The 12,149-nt window shown below is 44.2% G+C and overlaps 1 protein-coding gene across 2 annotated transcripts in view; it reads left to right on the plus strand.

Moving 5' to 3' along the window:
* Window positions 1-12,149, plus strand: part of CDS2 (CDP-diacylglycerol synthase 2) — a 69,142-nt gene that overhangs the window by 11,637 nt on the left and 45,356 nt on the right. The window lies entirely within an intron of this gene.

Here is a 12,149-nt window from a genome sequence, read left to right on the forward strand (position 1 = left end):
GCTGGTGTCGGGGGGATGACGGGGCCCAGTTGGGGTGTCCCGTCTCCCGGGTTTCGGCACCAATGAAAGGAATGGAGCGACACATAGCAGCAATTCACCGGAGAGTTCCGCTTTATTAGGGAAAGGTGCTGGGTTATATAGGAAGGGGTATGAATTGATTGAGGTGTCACTTCTACGGGGCTGTTGGCTGTTGGCTAGGTGCTGGGATTGGGAGGGGAGCGAGAGGTGATTGGGCTTCAGGTGGCGCCGGCGGGAACCGAGGACCCTGAAGAGAAGCTGGAAGTTTGCCATCTTACTGGTGGGGGGCCCTTCACATTGGATGTTAGAAGGGACCTTACAGGTCATTATACCAAAGACCAAAAATTTGTTACTTGCCAAAGGTCACTTATCTGGTTAGATGCAAAATAGTTTGAAGGTTTGCTAATTCTTGTTTTTTCTTTTTCTCATGTTACAAAATTCTGCCTTCCAGGGTGCAAACCCACTTGCAGACTTTAAAAGGTCCTGCAGTGATTGACTTTGATAGAAAAAATAATAAAAATATCAGCCTTTTTTCTTAAGAGGCTACAAAAAATCAGAAAAATAGCAAAATCTTTAAAAATGTTAAGTGTATGGAAAAAAAATCACAGGTAGTAAATGTGGAGGTTCTGAGAAGAAAAATTTTTTGGTAGGAAAAATTAAATAGGTCCTGTTTTCCTAGTTATTGGATGATGGGTGATTTATGTATTTTGAAGCCCATCTCTGAGAGCAGCCACTTGGGTATCCTTGAAAGGAACTCCTAGGGCAGTGTGGTCCCCTCACTCAGAGCTGCATGGGAGGCTGCTCAGAATAAATGCTTTCTGTTTGATGAGTCTCTTAGTATCATAACCTTTGTCCTAGCAATAAACAGTCATTCAGTATTCAACCCACCTTTTCCTTAGAACATTAACTGAATCCAGTGTCAACTGGATACAGTCTCCATTAGCTCTGAGGGAGGGTTGGTCTTTGTGTTCATGAGAATGTTCTGAATTTTATACCAGTTTTAGCTCCAGGTAATCCATGGTTTCTTCTGTTATTTGAAGAAATTATATAACTTTGAATGCACTAGGAGACTTTTGAAATGAATTGTGTAACTAATTCACAGTGCCAATGAACATCCTTTAAATTGTTTGAAAAAATGTGAGTGTCAATATAGTAGTGTTCCCCTTATCTGAGGGGGATACATTCCAAGACCTCCAGTAGATGCCTGAAACCATGGATAGTACCAAATTCTATATACACTGTGTTTTTTCCTATACATACAGACCTATGATTTAATTTAAATGTATAGTTAAATTTATCATTTAATCCATTAATTAGGCACAATAAGGAACTAACAACAATAACCAATAATAAAATAGAACAATTATAACAACGTGCTTTAACAAAAGTTATGAGAATGTGGTCTTTCTCAAAGTATCTTGTACTGGACTCATTGTACTCATCGCTTCTTGTAATGATGTGGGATGATAAAATGCCTGTGAGATGAAGTTGGGTGAATAATGTAGGCATTTGACATGTTGTTAGGCTGCTATTGACTTTCTGATGATATGTTAGAAGGAGGACCATGTGCTTCCAGACAGTGCTTGGCCAGGGGTAACTGGGACTGCAGAAAGTGAAACCATGGGTAAGTGGGGGGACTATTCTATTTCCGATTTGCACACTCTTCCATCTTTTCTAGGATCCACAGAAGCGGGAGTAAATTGAACTTGTTAGTGATCCAGGGAGCTTGCTGAGTAACTGCTCTAAACACTGCTTCTTAAGTTGTTCCCTGTGCTGTGCCAGCCTCCCTGAACCCTTCTTGACTGGTGCTGGGGGTTGCTGGGGGTAAGAAAGCACAGCCTTTCACACATACTACCTCGGGTTTAGAAAAGAGATGGAGAGACCCTGAGTTATTTATTTTGCCAGAGTCTTGTTGAAAGAATACTAATTTGTTCCCAGTGTCAGACAGAGTTGTTGCTGTCCAAGCCTTGTCACTTGGTGGTTGCCTGGCTGGAGTAGTGGTGCAATGCCAGTGAGGGCAGACCTGGTCCCCATCAGGCAGCTTTCCCTGACAGTCCCTGATCTTTGTTACGCTGTTTGCACCAACAGTGGGGATGGCATAGGGCCCACTAAGTTGAGTGACCTTTTAGAGAAAAAGTTGAACTTTATTATGTTATTTGACTAGGCAATGCACATTCAGAATTTGAAAGGTGTAAAGGGTTCAGTGTGAACGTCTCCTTCTCTCCTACTAGTCCCCTCTCCCCACAGAGTTAGCCCCTGGAGCAGTTGGTGATACAGAAGCACCTTATGTATCCTTCCAAAATACAAATGCCACAGCTCCTTTGTATTAGGATCACTACAGGGCCACCCTGGGGCTTCTCTGTGAAGACTTCCCTGTATTTTTTTTTTTAATTTTGGTATCATTAATCAACTTCCCTGCATTTTTGAAAAGTCTTTGAAACTTTGGCTTTACTGGCAACCCTCTTTGTTCCTGGGTTCTGATGTTGAGAGGACATTGACCCTCGGTTCCTGGGTAGGTGACTCTCAGAGCCTCATTCTCACAGTCTGTGCCCTACTAGTCTTGTGGTTTTAGTGGTCTGCTGCAGGACATTCCTAGAGCATGTTCCGCAGTCATAGCAAACTTACTTTGTCTCATATCTGAATTCTGTCCTTGCAGATGTTGACCCTCCTCCTCCTGTCGCCTCTGCAAGTAGAACCGGGTCTCTGAGTTGCTCCAACTTGAAACTCATTAGACCCTATCTGCTCTCTTACCTAGTCCCAGGTCACACGTTCTAACTGGGTGTTATGTAGATTCCTTACCTGTTGCTCTTGCATATTTAACGTAGTCTGGGATTTGATGCCTGTTTGTTGTAAACCTTCTAATTGAGCTCACAACATTCAGGATCTGCTCTCAGTCCCTTTTAGCCCTCCAGTTCTTTTTTATGTTGTGTCAGCTCTGAAATCATCCTGTGATTTACAGGGGGTGGGTGGAAGGAATTCTGGTCCCTTTTGCAGGTCTTTTAGACTTGGTCCTTCATAACCTTCCCTCCTAACTGGCCCTTCTCCCTCTTGGTGCTTCTGTGGCACATATCTTGACTCTTGCCATTCTGAGCCCCTGAAATGCACTTTCTCTGTCATCGCCTCCCTACCTTCACCTATTTAATTCTTTCTCAGAATCCAGTTCAGATCTTCCCCATCTCAGTACTTCATCCAGGCATGTATTCATTGTAGAAATCACATAAATGTGTATATATGAGGATGAAATCCATCTGAAATCCCATCATTCAGAGATATAACCATTGTTCAAATGCATATCTCTCCTATGCATATTGCTACACATGGCTGAAATAATAGTAGTGACCTTGTATGATCTGATAACTAGCCTTTTATGCACTCAGAAGCATTTGCCATATTGTTAAGGTTCATTAAATTCTTTGTAAACATTTATTTCAAAATTGTTTTTAATTATGAAAGAAAAAGATAAAAATAAGAGATCTAAGTCTGGGGAAAGGAAATCCCAGGAAAAATACCCCTAAAACCAAAATCAGTCAAAGGGAGAAATAAAGTTTAAAACCCGTTTATCGCTTACAAACTGCAGTCTGTGTTCGTATCTTTCCTGCTTCCGCTGAAGTAAATCAGACCTCCCTCTAACCTCTGAGGTTCAGATAAACCCTCGGTTGCCCAGGTAATTAATTACCCATTGATACTGAGATGAACCATTTTCCACCCCTTAGGAACGCCTGTTGATATGCAGATACCCTAAAGCCAGGCAAGATATTCTGAAAATATTACAATTTTAACACAGGCCACCCCTCCAGAAATCTCGCCTTACAATTTTCTCGTTTCCCTTCTTCTACAATGGCCCCTGGGTGGGAAACCAGAGCATTGTGACCAGACTAATAATATACAATAGTAACAGAAATAAAATCATGATAATCCTCAAGCTGGAGGATTCAGCTAATTTCAAAGTCTTATGCAGATTAAGTCTGAAGCTCATGTATTCCATAGGCAGGCAGTAGCTGAAGAGGTAGAGGGTTCAGAGCAATCATCATGCGGCAGCTGCAGCCAGAGGCTGCATCCAGGCCACAAGGACTGTAGGAGAAAATAACCTTAAGGGCGATAAGATACATGTTTTAATGATGCCAGCATAGGGAAATCTTGTCCATCAGGTAGGATACATGCAAGAGAGTGGTCTTGTGATAAAAACAGTGGCAGGAATGGGATCTCGTCCTGGTCTAGTATACCAAACTTTCACCCCCCTCCCTGTGGGAATTACAGATGGGTCAACATACAGGGCTGCTGGAGGTACATGCACTGGCTGTAAAGATGAAACTTTGCCACAGGATGCTTGTATCTCCTGGACATTTTGGGTACACTACTGTGATCTTTGGGGGCCACTCTGCTGATACTCCAGGAATACACACAAGGCCAGCTTTCAGGTCTTTTCTCCAAGGTGTCAGAAGGGCCAGGCATCGCTGGTCCATGTGTTGAAATGTCCAGGGCCATGTCCATTCAACAGTCTTCAGGGTTTAATGCTGTAGGGGCTGGAGCAGGATGTTGCTTTGTTGTCCATATCCTGGCTTTAATAACTCTTCTTTGGTTTGGATGTACAGTAGTATAGGAGAGGCAGCAAGGTATATGAACATATCCACAGGGCTCAAAGCTCCTTTACATGGCTTTTCATTCAAACGCTGTAGCACTGTCCATAGGTGAACTGACCAGCCCCATAGACTATTGGTGTCTGACTTCAGGCCAGATTTCAAAAAACTGTTGTACCTCTCTATCATGCCTGCCCCAGCAGGGTTACATGGTACATGAAATTTCCACTTTATTCCTAATTGCTGCACCCATCCTTGTAATGCATGTCCAGTAAAGTGGGTGCCTTGATCTCTCTCAGTCACCTGTGGCCAGCCATAGGCTACAAAGAGATGCTGTAGGCCCCTCTTGGTGGTTTGCTGATCTGCATGATGTGCAGGAAAAGCAACCAATAGTCCAGTAGCTGTGTCTACACAGGTCATGGCATACTGATAACCTCCTGATATGGGCAGAGGCCCCATATAGTCTATCTGCCACCTGACAAGGGGTACTGATCCCTTTACTATTGTCCCATGTTGCTGTGGGACTCAGTGTAAATCCCTCTTAGAGCACACAAGGCACTCCTTCTGGGCTCTGCTGACTTCTTCAAAGGTCAATGGCAAGCCCCACTGACAGGCTACAGCTCACATTATCTTTTGCCTTGAGTACAACAAACGCTGGTGTAGCCATTGGGTGACATCAGAGGCAGGCTTTCCTTCTAGCCAGCATACCTGGGCCAATGTGTCTGCTTCATCATTCCCTTGGGATACCAAAGGCAAATGTCCAGTCACATGATATATGGTAACAGTCTTAGTCTGACCAGAGGCCCATAGGTCATACCACAACTCTTGCCCCCAAAGGGGCCGATGTCCACCCATCCACTTGGCATGGTACCATATCAGTAGCCACAGGGTCAAGCCTTGATAGATGGCCCAGCTGTCAGTGCAGACAGCTATGGGGGAAGGTTCCTATGTGATCATGAGCCCCATACTGCCTGCATGTCAGCTCATTGGCTGCTCTTCCCCTCTCCATCCTCCATCCATATTGTCTCAGTCTTAGGATGAAAAGTCACAGCCCTCCACTTCAGGGGCTGCCCACGACTGGAGCTATCTGTATACCAAGCAACTTCAGGTATAGGGGCTTTTCCCTCCTGGTAAGGACTCTTGGCTACCAATGGCTCAAAAGCAAGCTCTTCCTGCTTTCCATTGGTATACTTCACTGGCCCCAGTAAGTGGTGGAGTTCTCCACTTACGGGGCTAGTAGAGAGGGTGCTACACTGCTGTAAATATGTACCCCATTTGGTCAGTGTAGGCATCTGTGCCATGCCCCTCCGTGGCTGTTGGGTCCAGTCTCGCACCCACTCCACAGTGGGATAGGTACTTATTACCTTGGTTGGAGCTGTTCTGGCAATGGGCTCCATAGCCAGCAAGGTGTGGTAGACAACAGCCAGTTGCTTCTCTATTAAGGTGTACCAGACCTCTGCTCCTTTCCATAGTTGTGACCAGAATCGAATAGGTTGGTGTGTCCATTCAATCCGCTGCCACAGGCCCCATCCATAACCATCTTCAGCTACATGAACATATAGTTCATAGGGCCTTGATGAATCCATTACATTCAAGGCCTATACGGCCTTGACTGCCCGCTTGGTAGCAGTAAAAGCAGCTGCACATGTCTCATCTCAGTCCCACCTGATGCCCTTTCATACCAACCTGTATAAGGGCTTCAGAGTTTGTGCCAAGTGCAGGATAAACACTACAGTAGTCCAAAAGGCCCCAAAACTCTTGTAATACTGCCATAGTGGTAGGGGTGGGGAAAGCCTGGACCTTGTCTATGACCGCTTCAGGAGCAACTTTAGTTTTACCCAACCAGACAACCCCCAAGAATTTCAGAGACAAACCAGGTCCCTGAACCATGGTGCTGTTCACAGCCCATCCTTTTTCCTGTAGATGTTGCAACAGTCCAGGAACTGCCCCTTCTAAATCTGAAAGAATCAGATGTGAGCATAATATCATCAATATAGTAATACAACTGCACTGTTTGCGGTTTCCTCCATGTGGCCAAGTCCTGGGCTGCAAGTCCATGACAGATGGTGGGACTGTGGAGGTATCCTGTGGAAGGACAGTGAATGTCCATTGCTGGCCTTCCCACGTGAAGGCAAACTGTACCTGGCTTTCCTGTGCTATGTCAATAGAGAAGAAAGCATTAGCAAGGTCTATTACATAATGATACATTCCCAGCTCTTGACTGAGGGTCTCCAGAATGTCTGCTATAGAAGGGACAGCAGCCTACAAAGGGGATGTGATTTTGTTCAATTGCCTGTAGTCCACAGTCATACGCCAGGAGCTGTCTGCCAGGTGCTGTCTGGCTTTCTCATGGCCACACTGGGGAATTAAAAGGACTATGAGTGGGCTTTATGATGCCCACCTTCTCCAACTCCTGTTGAGTCTCTCCAATTTCCTTGTGCCCACCCCCAGGCAATTATACTGCTTAATATTTGTCACCTGCCAAGGTACAGGCAGAGTTACAGGTGGGTGATTAGCACGTCTCCTCAGAACTGCCTTTATCACACGTACCTTCATTCTGAACTCACCTGCAGTGGTCTGTAACCACAGGCCCTGCAGGATATCTACCCCCAAAATATATTCAGGGATGGGAGAAATGTACATGGTATACTCCTTTGGGGGTAAACGCCCTATCCCCAGTGAGATTTGGGCTTTTTTCACTCCAACTGCCTTACCCCCATAGCCATCTATCAAAGCAGGGGTCCTAGGAAAATGCTCAGGGTTGCCATAAATCAGAGAACACTCAGCTAGTGTGCCCACCAGTGCCAGGACACATTGTACATTCACAGGGGATCAGTGAATTGCTAATTTTACATACATGTGGCGTCCAGTCCTCACCATGTCCCCCAAGGTGGAGACCTTGAGCCCTGCGTCAGTCGAACCACGATACCCAGTCCTCCTCCTGTGGGGTGAGGGCTCAGGTGAATCCTGAGTACTGTCTCCCAGGAAGTTTTGCAGGGACACAGGTGAGGCCTTGATTCCAGTTTCTGTGTCCTGGACCTCAGTGGCTGGAACTGCTGCTCTGGCTTTAATTGGTGCCACAGTTCTAACAAGATTCTGTTTGGCTGCCCATCAAATTTTTCTTAAACTACCCCAGCCTTTATCAAATCAACCCACACCTGGGTCCTTGAGACCTTCGCAGGGCCTTGTGCACCTCTTGTTTCAGTTGTAGCCTGTACTTCTTTCTGTGCCTTATTGTTTCAACCTCCCCAAGATCTGCCAAAGTATGAGTCACTTATGGGTTGCCCTGGGTGGGGGGCAAGAGTAGTCACAAGGGGCCCAAAGAGAGATGTGGGAGCTGTATGCAGCACCAGATTTCTCATTCCTACAGTGAACACCTCCTCATCAGGGCCTTGGGGTCCATATTATAGATGATATTTTTCATACCCAATTTCTACTGTACCTGTTGGAGCTCTGCATACGTTTTCCAACTACTGGGTAAATATGGTAAATCACCCTGATTAGGCCAAACTACCCTGATGGCAGCTGTCAGCCACTCCAGGAGTGTCTGATTCCCTGAGGCGTGGAGGGCATTTTGCAACTGCTGCCAGAGGGAAGGGTGAGTCATTAGGGAAGCCATTCTACTCATCTCAAAATCCGAAATAACAATGTTTTCCACCCCCATATCCCAGAGACATAAAAGCCATGTGAGCAGAGATTCTGATGGCTTCTGCCTATACTGGACACTCATGTCCACAAGCTCATCCTGTGTTTAGACACAGAACATGGAATGCTCCACAACCTGGGGAGGTGGATCCTCCCCATGAGGAGCCCGTGGTTGTTTTGTTTTTATTTTCTTAATTACAGCTGGGTGGGCCTTTAAAACAGAAGAGGATGGTACCTCCAGGGGTGGCCTCCGTAGCAGATCCGCCTATGGCCCCGCCTCCTCCTCTCCTCCCTCAGGCTCTACCATCTCCGGGGCTGAAGGCCGCACTCTTTCCTCCCCCTCCCCCATGGCCTCCTGCAACATGGCTTTTTCTGCCACCTCCCCCCTCATGGCTGCTAAGGAATCTTCTAGGAGTATGACCTGCCTTTTCAGTAACTCACTCTCTTTGCTAACCCTCTTGATAATCCCCTCTTTCTCCTGTATAACATCTTCCACTATCTCAGTGAAAAGAGACTCTACAATGCCAGCCTCTGCATGGCCCCCTAGGGTCTCCAAACAGCCTTCCAACTCAGAGGACTAATTCTGCAGCTTCTGGTGTTTCTACCCTTCCCCAGTTTTGGGGAAGGCCCCACCCCTCTAGGAGGTACTTTACCCTAGACCAGTTCTCCACTAGGGGCTCCCAAATTGGGAGCCTCACAGCTGGGGGGATAATAACACATGCAGCTGCGCCTTTTGCTGCTGTATCCACTGGGGCCTCCCCACCATCCACAGGGGTTTCTGGGCATCTCCCCACATCTCTAGGGGCAGCCCTCCCATAGGTTGCACCTATTATGGCAGATTTTGGGTTCAGAGGTCCTGCCGACTGCGCCAGATGTAAGTCCGGGGAAAGGAAATCCCAGGGCAAAATACCTCTAAAACCAAAATCAGTCAAATGGAGAAATAGTTTAAAACCCGTTTATTGCTTACAGACTGCAGTCTGGGGCCATGTCTTTCCTGCTCTGGCTGAAGTAAGTCAGACCTCCCCCTAACCTTTCATGTTCAGATAAACCCTCTGTTGCCCAAGTATTTACCCATTGATATTGAGATGAACCACTTTCCACCCCTTAGAAGCACTTATTGATATGCAGATACACTAAAGCCAGGCAAGATATTCTGGAAATATTACAATTTTACCCACAAAGGTATTCATTGTAGAAGCACCAAAAAGAAAAGAAATCACCTAATCTTGTCCAAACTCAGAGAACCACTGTTTATATTACGGTGTGTAACTTTCCTTTTTATACACAATGCACATTCCTGTACTGTGTGTGCATTTTATAACTCATTTTTTAGCTTAAGAATATGTCCTAAACATTGTTCAGGTCTTTAAACATTTTAACCCAGCATTATTTTTAATGATTATGTGTCATTTTGTTGTGTGGCTGTACCTTAATTTATTGAAGCAATTAGACATTTCAGTTGTTTTAAGTTTTTGCTGTTGTGAGCAAGCTGCAGGAAGTACTTGTTAAAAAAAAAAGAGACCTTTCAGCATATGCAGGATATCTTCAGATAAGTTGTGCATTTAGAACTGCAGACTCAAAAAGGAATGTACATTGTTTAAGCTTTTGACACAAACAATACATTTCCTTCCCCAGTAAATTTGTAGTCACCATTACTACGTGAGAGTGTCCTTGCGGTTTCTACTCCAGGACAAAGGAATACTGAGTATTCGTTTGTTTCTTGATCTCAGGAGAAGCATGGTAGTCTAGTGGTTACCAGCACATACTCACAGTTGGACTACTTGATTTATAACCTGGCCTCACCACTAATTTACCTCATTTTCCTCATCTGAAGAAGGGGATTTAGAGAGGTTTGTTCTGAGGCATTATCATGCCTGAGGCCTTTCCTATATGAATAGTACCTTAGAGTAACCAAACAGTGGATTTGAAGTTTCTCTTTATAGAATAAATGGAAAAGCAGTGATAAAATATTAATATTGTCAACCTCCATTGAATTAATAGAGGAAGTAACTACCAATGCTTCCAAGTTCACAGAGGCAACTAGATACTGTGTATCTCCTAATGGAAGTGTATAATACTACCTGAAAGGCTCCCACCAGTAAGATGGCAAACTTCCGGCTTCTCTTCGGGGTCCTCAGTTCCCGCCGGCGCCACCTGAAGCCCAATCACCTCTCGCCCCCCTCCCAATCCCAGCACCTAGCCAACAGCCACCAGCCCCGTAGAAGTGACACCTCAATCAGTTCATGCCCCTTCCTATATAACCCAGCACCTTTCCCTAATAAAGCGTAATTCTCTGGTGAATTGCTGCTGTGTGTCGCTCCTTTCCTTTCACTACCAAGTGGAGGAATCTTGTTCAAAAATCATACCTGAGCTTAGCTTGATCAAGACTCTAGTTCTGAGTTCTAGTTTACAGGAAGTTCAAGGGACAGAACACACTGAAAAACACCACTAGACAAATGACCTGATTGTTTTAGAAATTAAATGGCAAGGAGAAACCCCTCTCTTCTACTAAAAACAAAACAAAAGGAAGAGAGGGGAATGATATATATGGAGTGTAAAACCTACAGATTAAGTGATTTAAGGCGTATTAATGATTTCTGTGCTTTCTTTCGATCCTAATTCAGCCAAACTGCTATAAAGACAAAAAATTGAGATATTGGATATTTATTATAAAGATACTGTAAATTTTTTAAGGTGTGAAAATGGTATAGTGACATTTAAGAATCCCTGTTAAAAACACTATAAAGCAAACAGTGAATAAATTGAGCTACATTAAAATTAAGAACTTATGTTTATTGTACTGTGAAGAGAATGAAAAGGAAAGCCACAGGCAATGAGAAGATATTTATAAAAAATGAATCTGACACAGGAGTCATATCCATAATCTATGAGGAATTCCTATAAAACGGGTGTATAAAAAAGAACACAATTCAGAAATGGGCAATTCAGATGGTCAAAAAGTATAAAATGTGCCCAGCATCATTAGTAATCAGGGAAATGCAAATTAAAACTGACAGATATTACACACCCACCAGAATGCCTAAAATTAAAAAGACTGTAAGTACTAAGGGTAAGTATGTGGAACAAATGGAACTGTCATATTCTGCTTGTGGGAGTATACATTGGTACAGTCACTCTGGAAAATTGTTTAGCAATTTACTAAAGCTAAATACACACAAACCTTATGATCTAGTAGTTCAGTTCTTAGGTGATTACCTGGTAGAAATCACCAAAGACAAGTTCATTGAAAGCCATGGTCTTTGTAGTAGCCCCAAATTGCAAACAACCCAAACTATGAATAATGCTGCTATGAACGTGGGTGTACAAATCTCTGTTGGCATCTTTTCTTTAAAGTATTTTGAGTGTATACCCTGAAGAGGAATTTCTGCATCATATAGTAATTCTATCTTTAATTTTTTGAGGAGCCACCATACTTGTATATTCTTGTGTTTTAGAAACTTATGTTTTAATTTCTAATAATGGCAAGTATTGAGAGCCTACGGAAACAACTATGGAAGTTCTCAATAATTCAGAGTGTAAAGAGATCCTGAGAGTAAAAAAAAAGTGCAGGTACTGCTGCATTAATGAACTGCATGGCTCACCAAGGAAGACAAGGGTTAAACTGGTCGTTGTTGTTAATGGGGGTGGATAGGGCCGGGTGAGTAGGGTGACACACCTTTTCTCCAGTCTCCCAGTTTGGATGATATATTATACTGTTGCCCTAATGATGGGGTCATCCTTGTCATGTGGACCGTCAGCCTCAGTAACCAGTCAGCTTTGTTTTGGTGATGCTGTAGAGCTTCCTGAACTGGCAAGCTTTCATCTTCCTATGGACCATGCTTGAGGATGAAAAACTGCAGAATGAAGCTTTGTTACATTCCTGGTTGTGATATTAAACATTTCTTTGTA

This window comes from Manis javanica, chromosome 5 (genome assembly GCF_040802235.1).
Source record: "Manis javanica isolate MJ-LG chromosome 5, MJ_LKY, whole genome shotgun sequence".
NCBI lineage: Eukaryota > Metazoa > Chordata > Mammalia > Pholidota > Manidae > Manis > Manis javanica.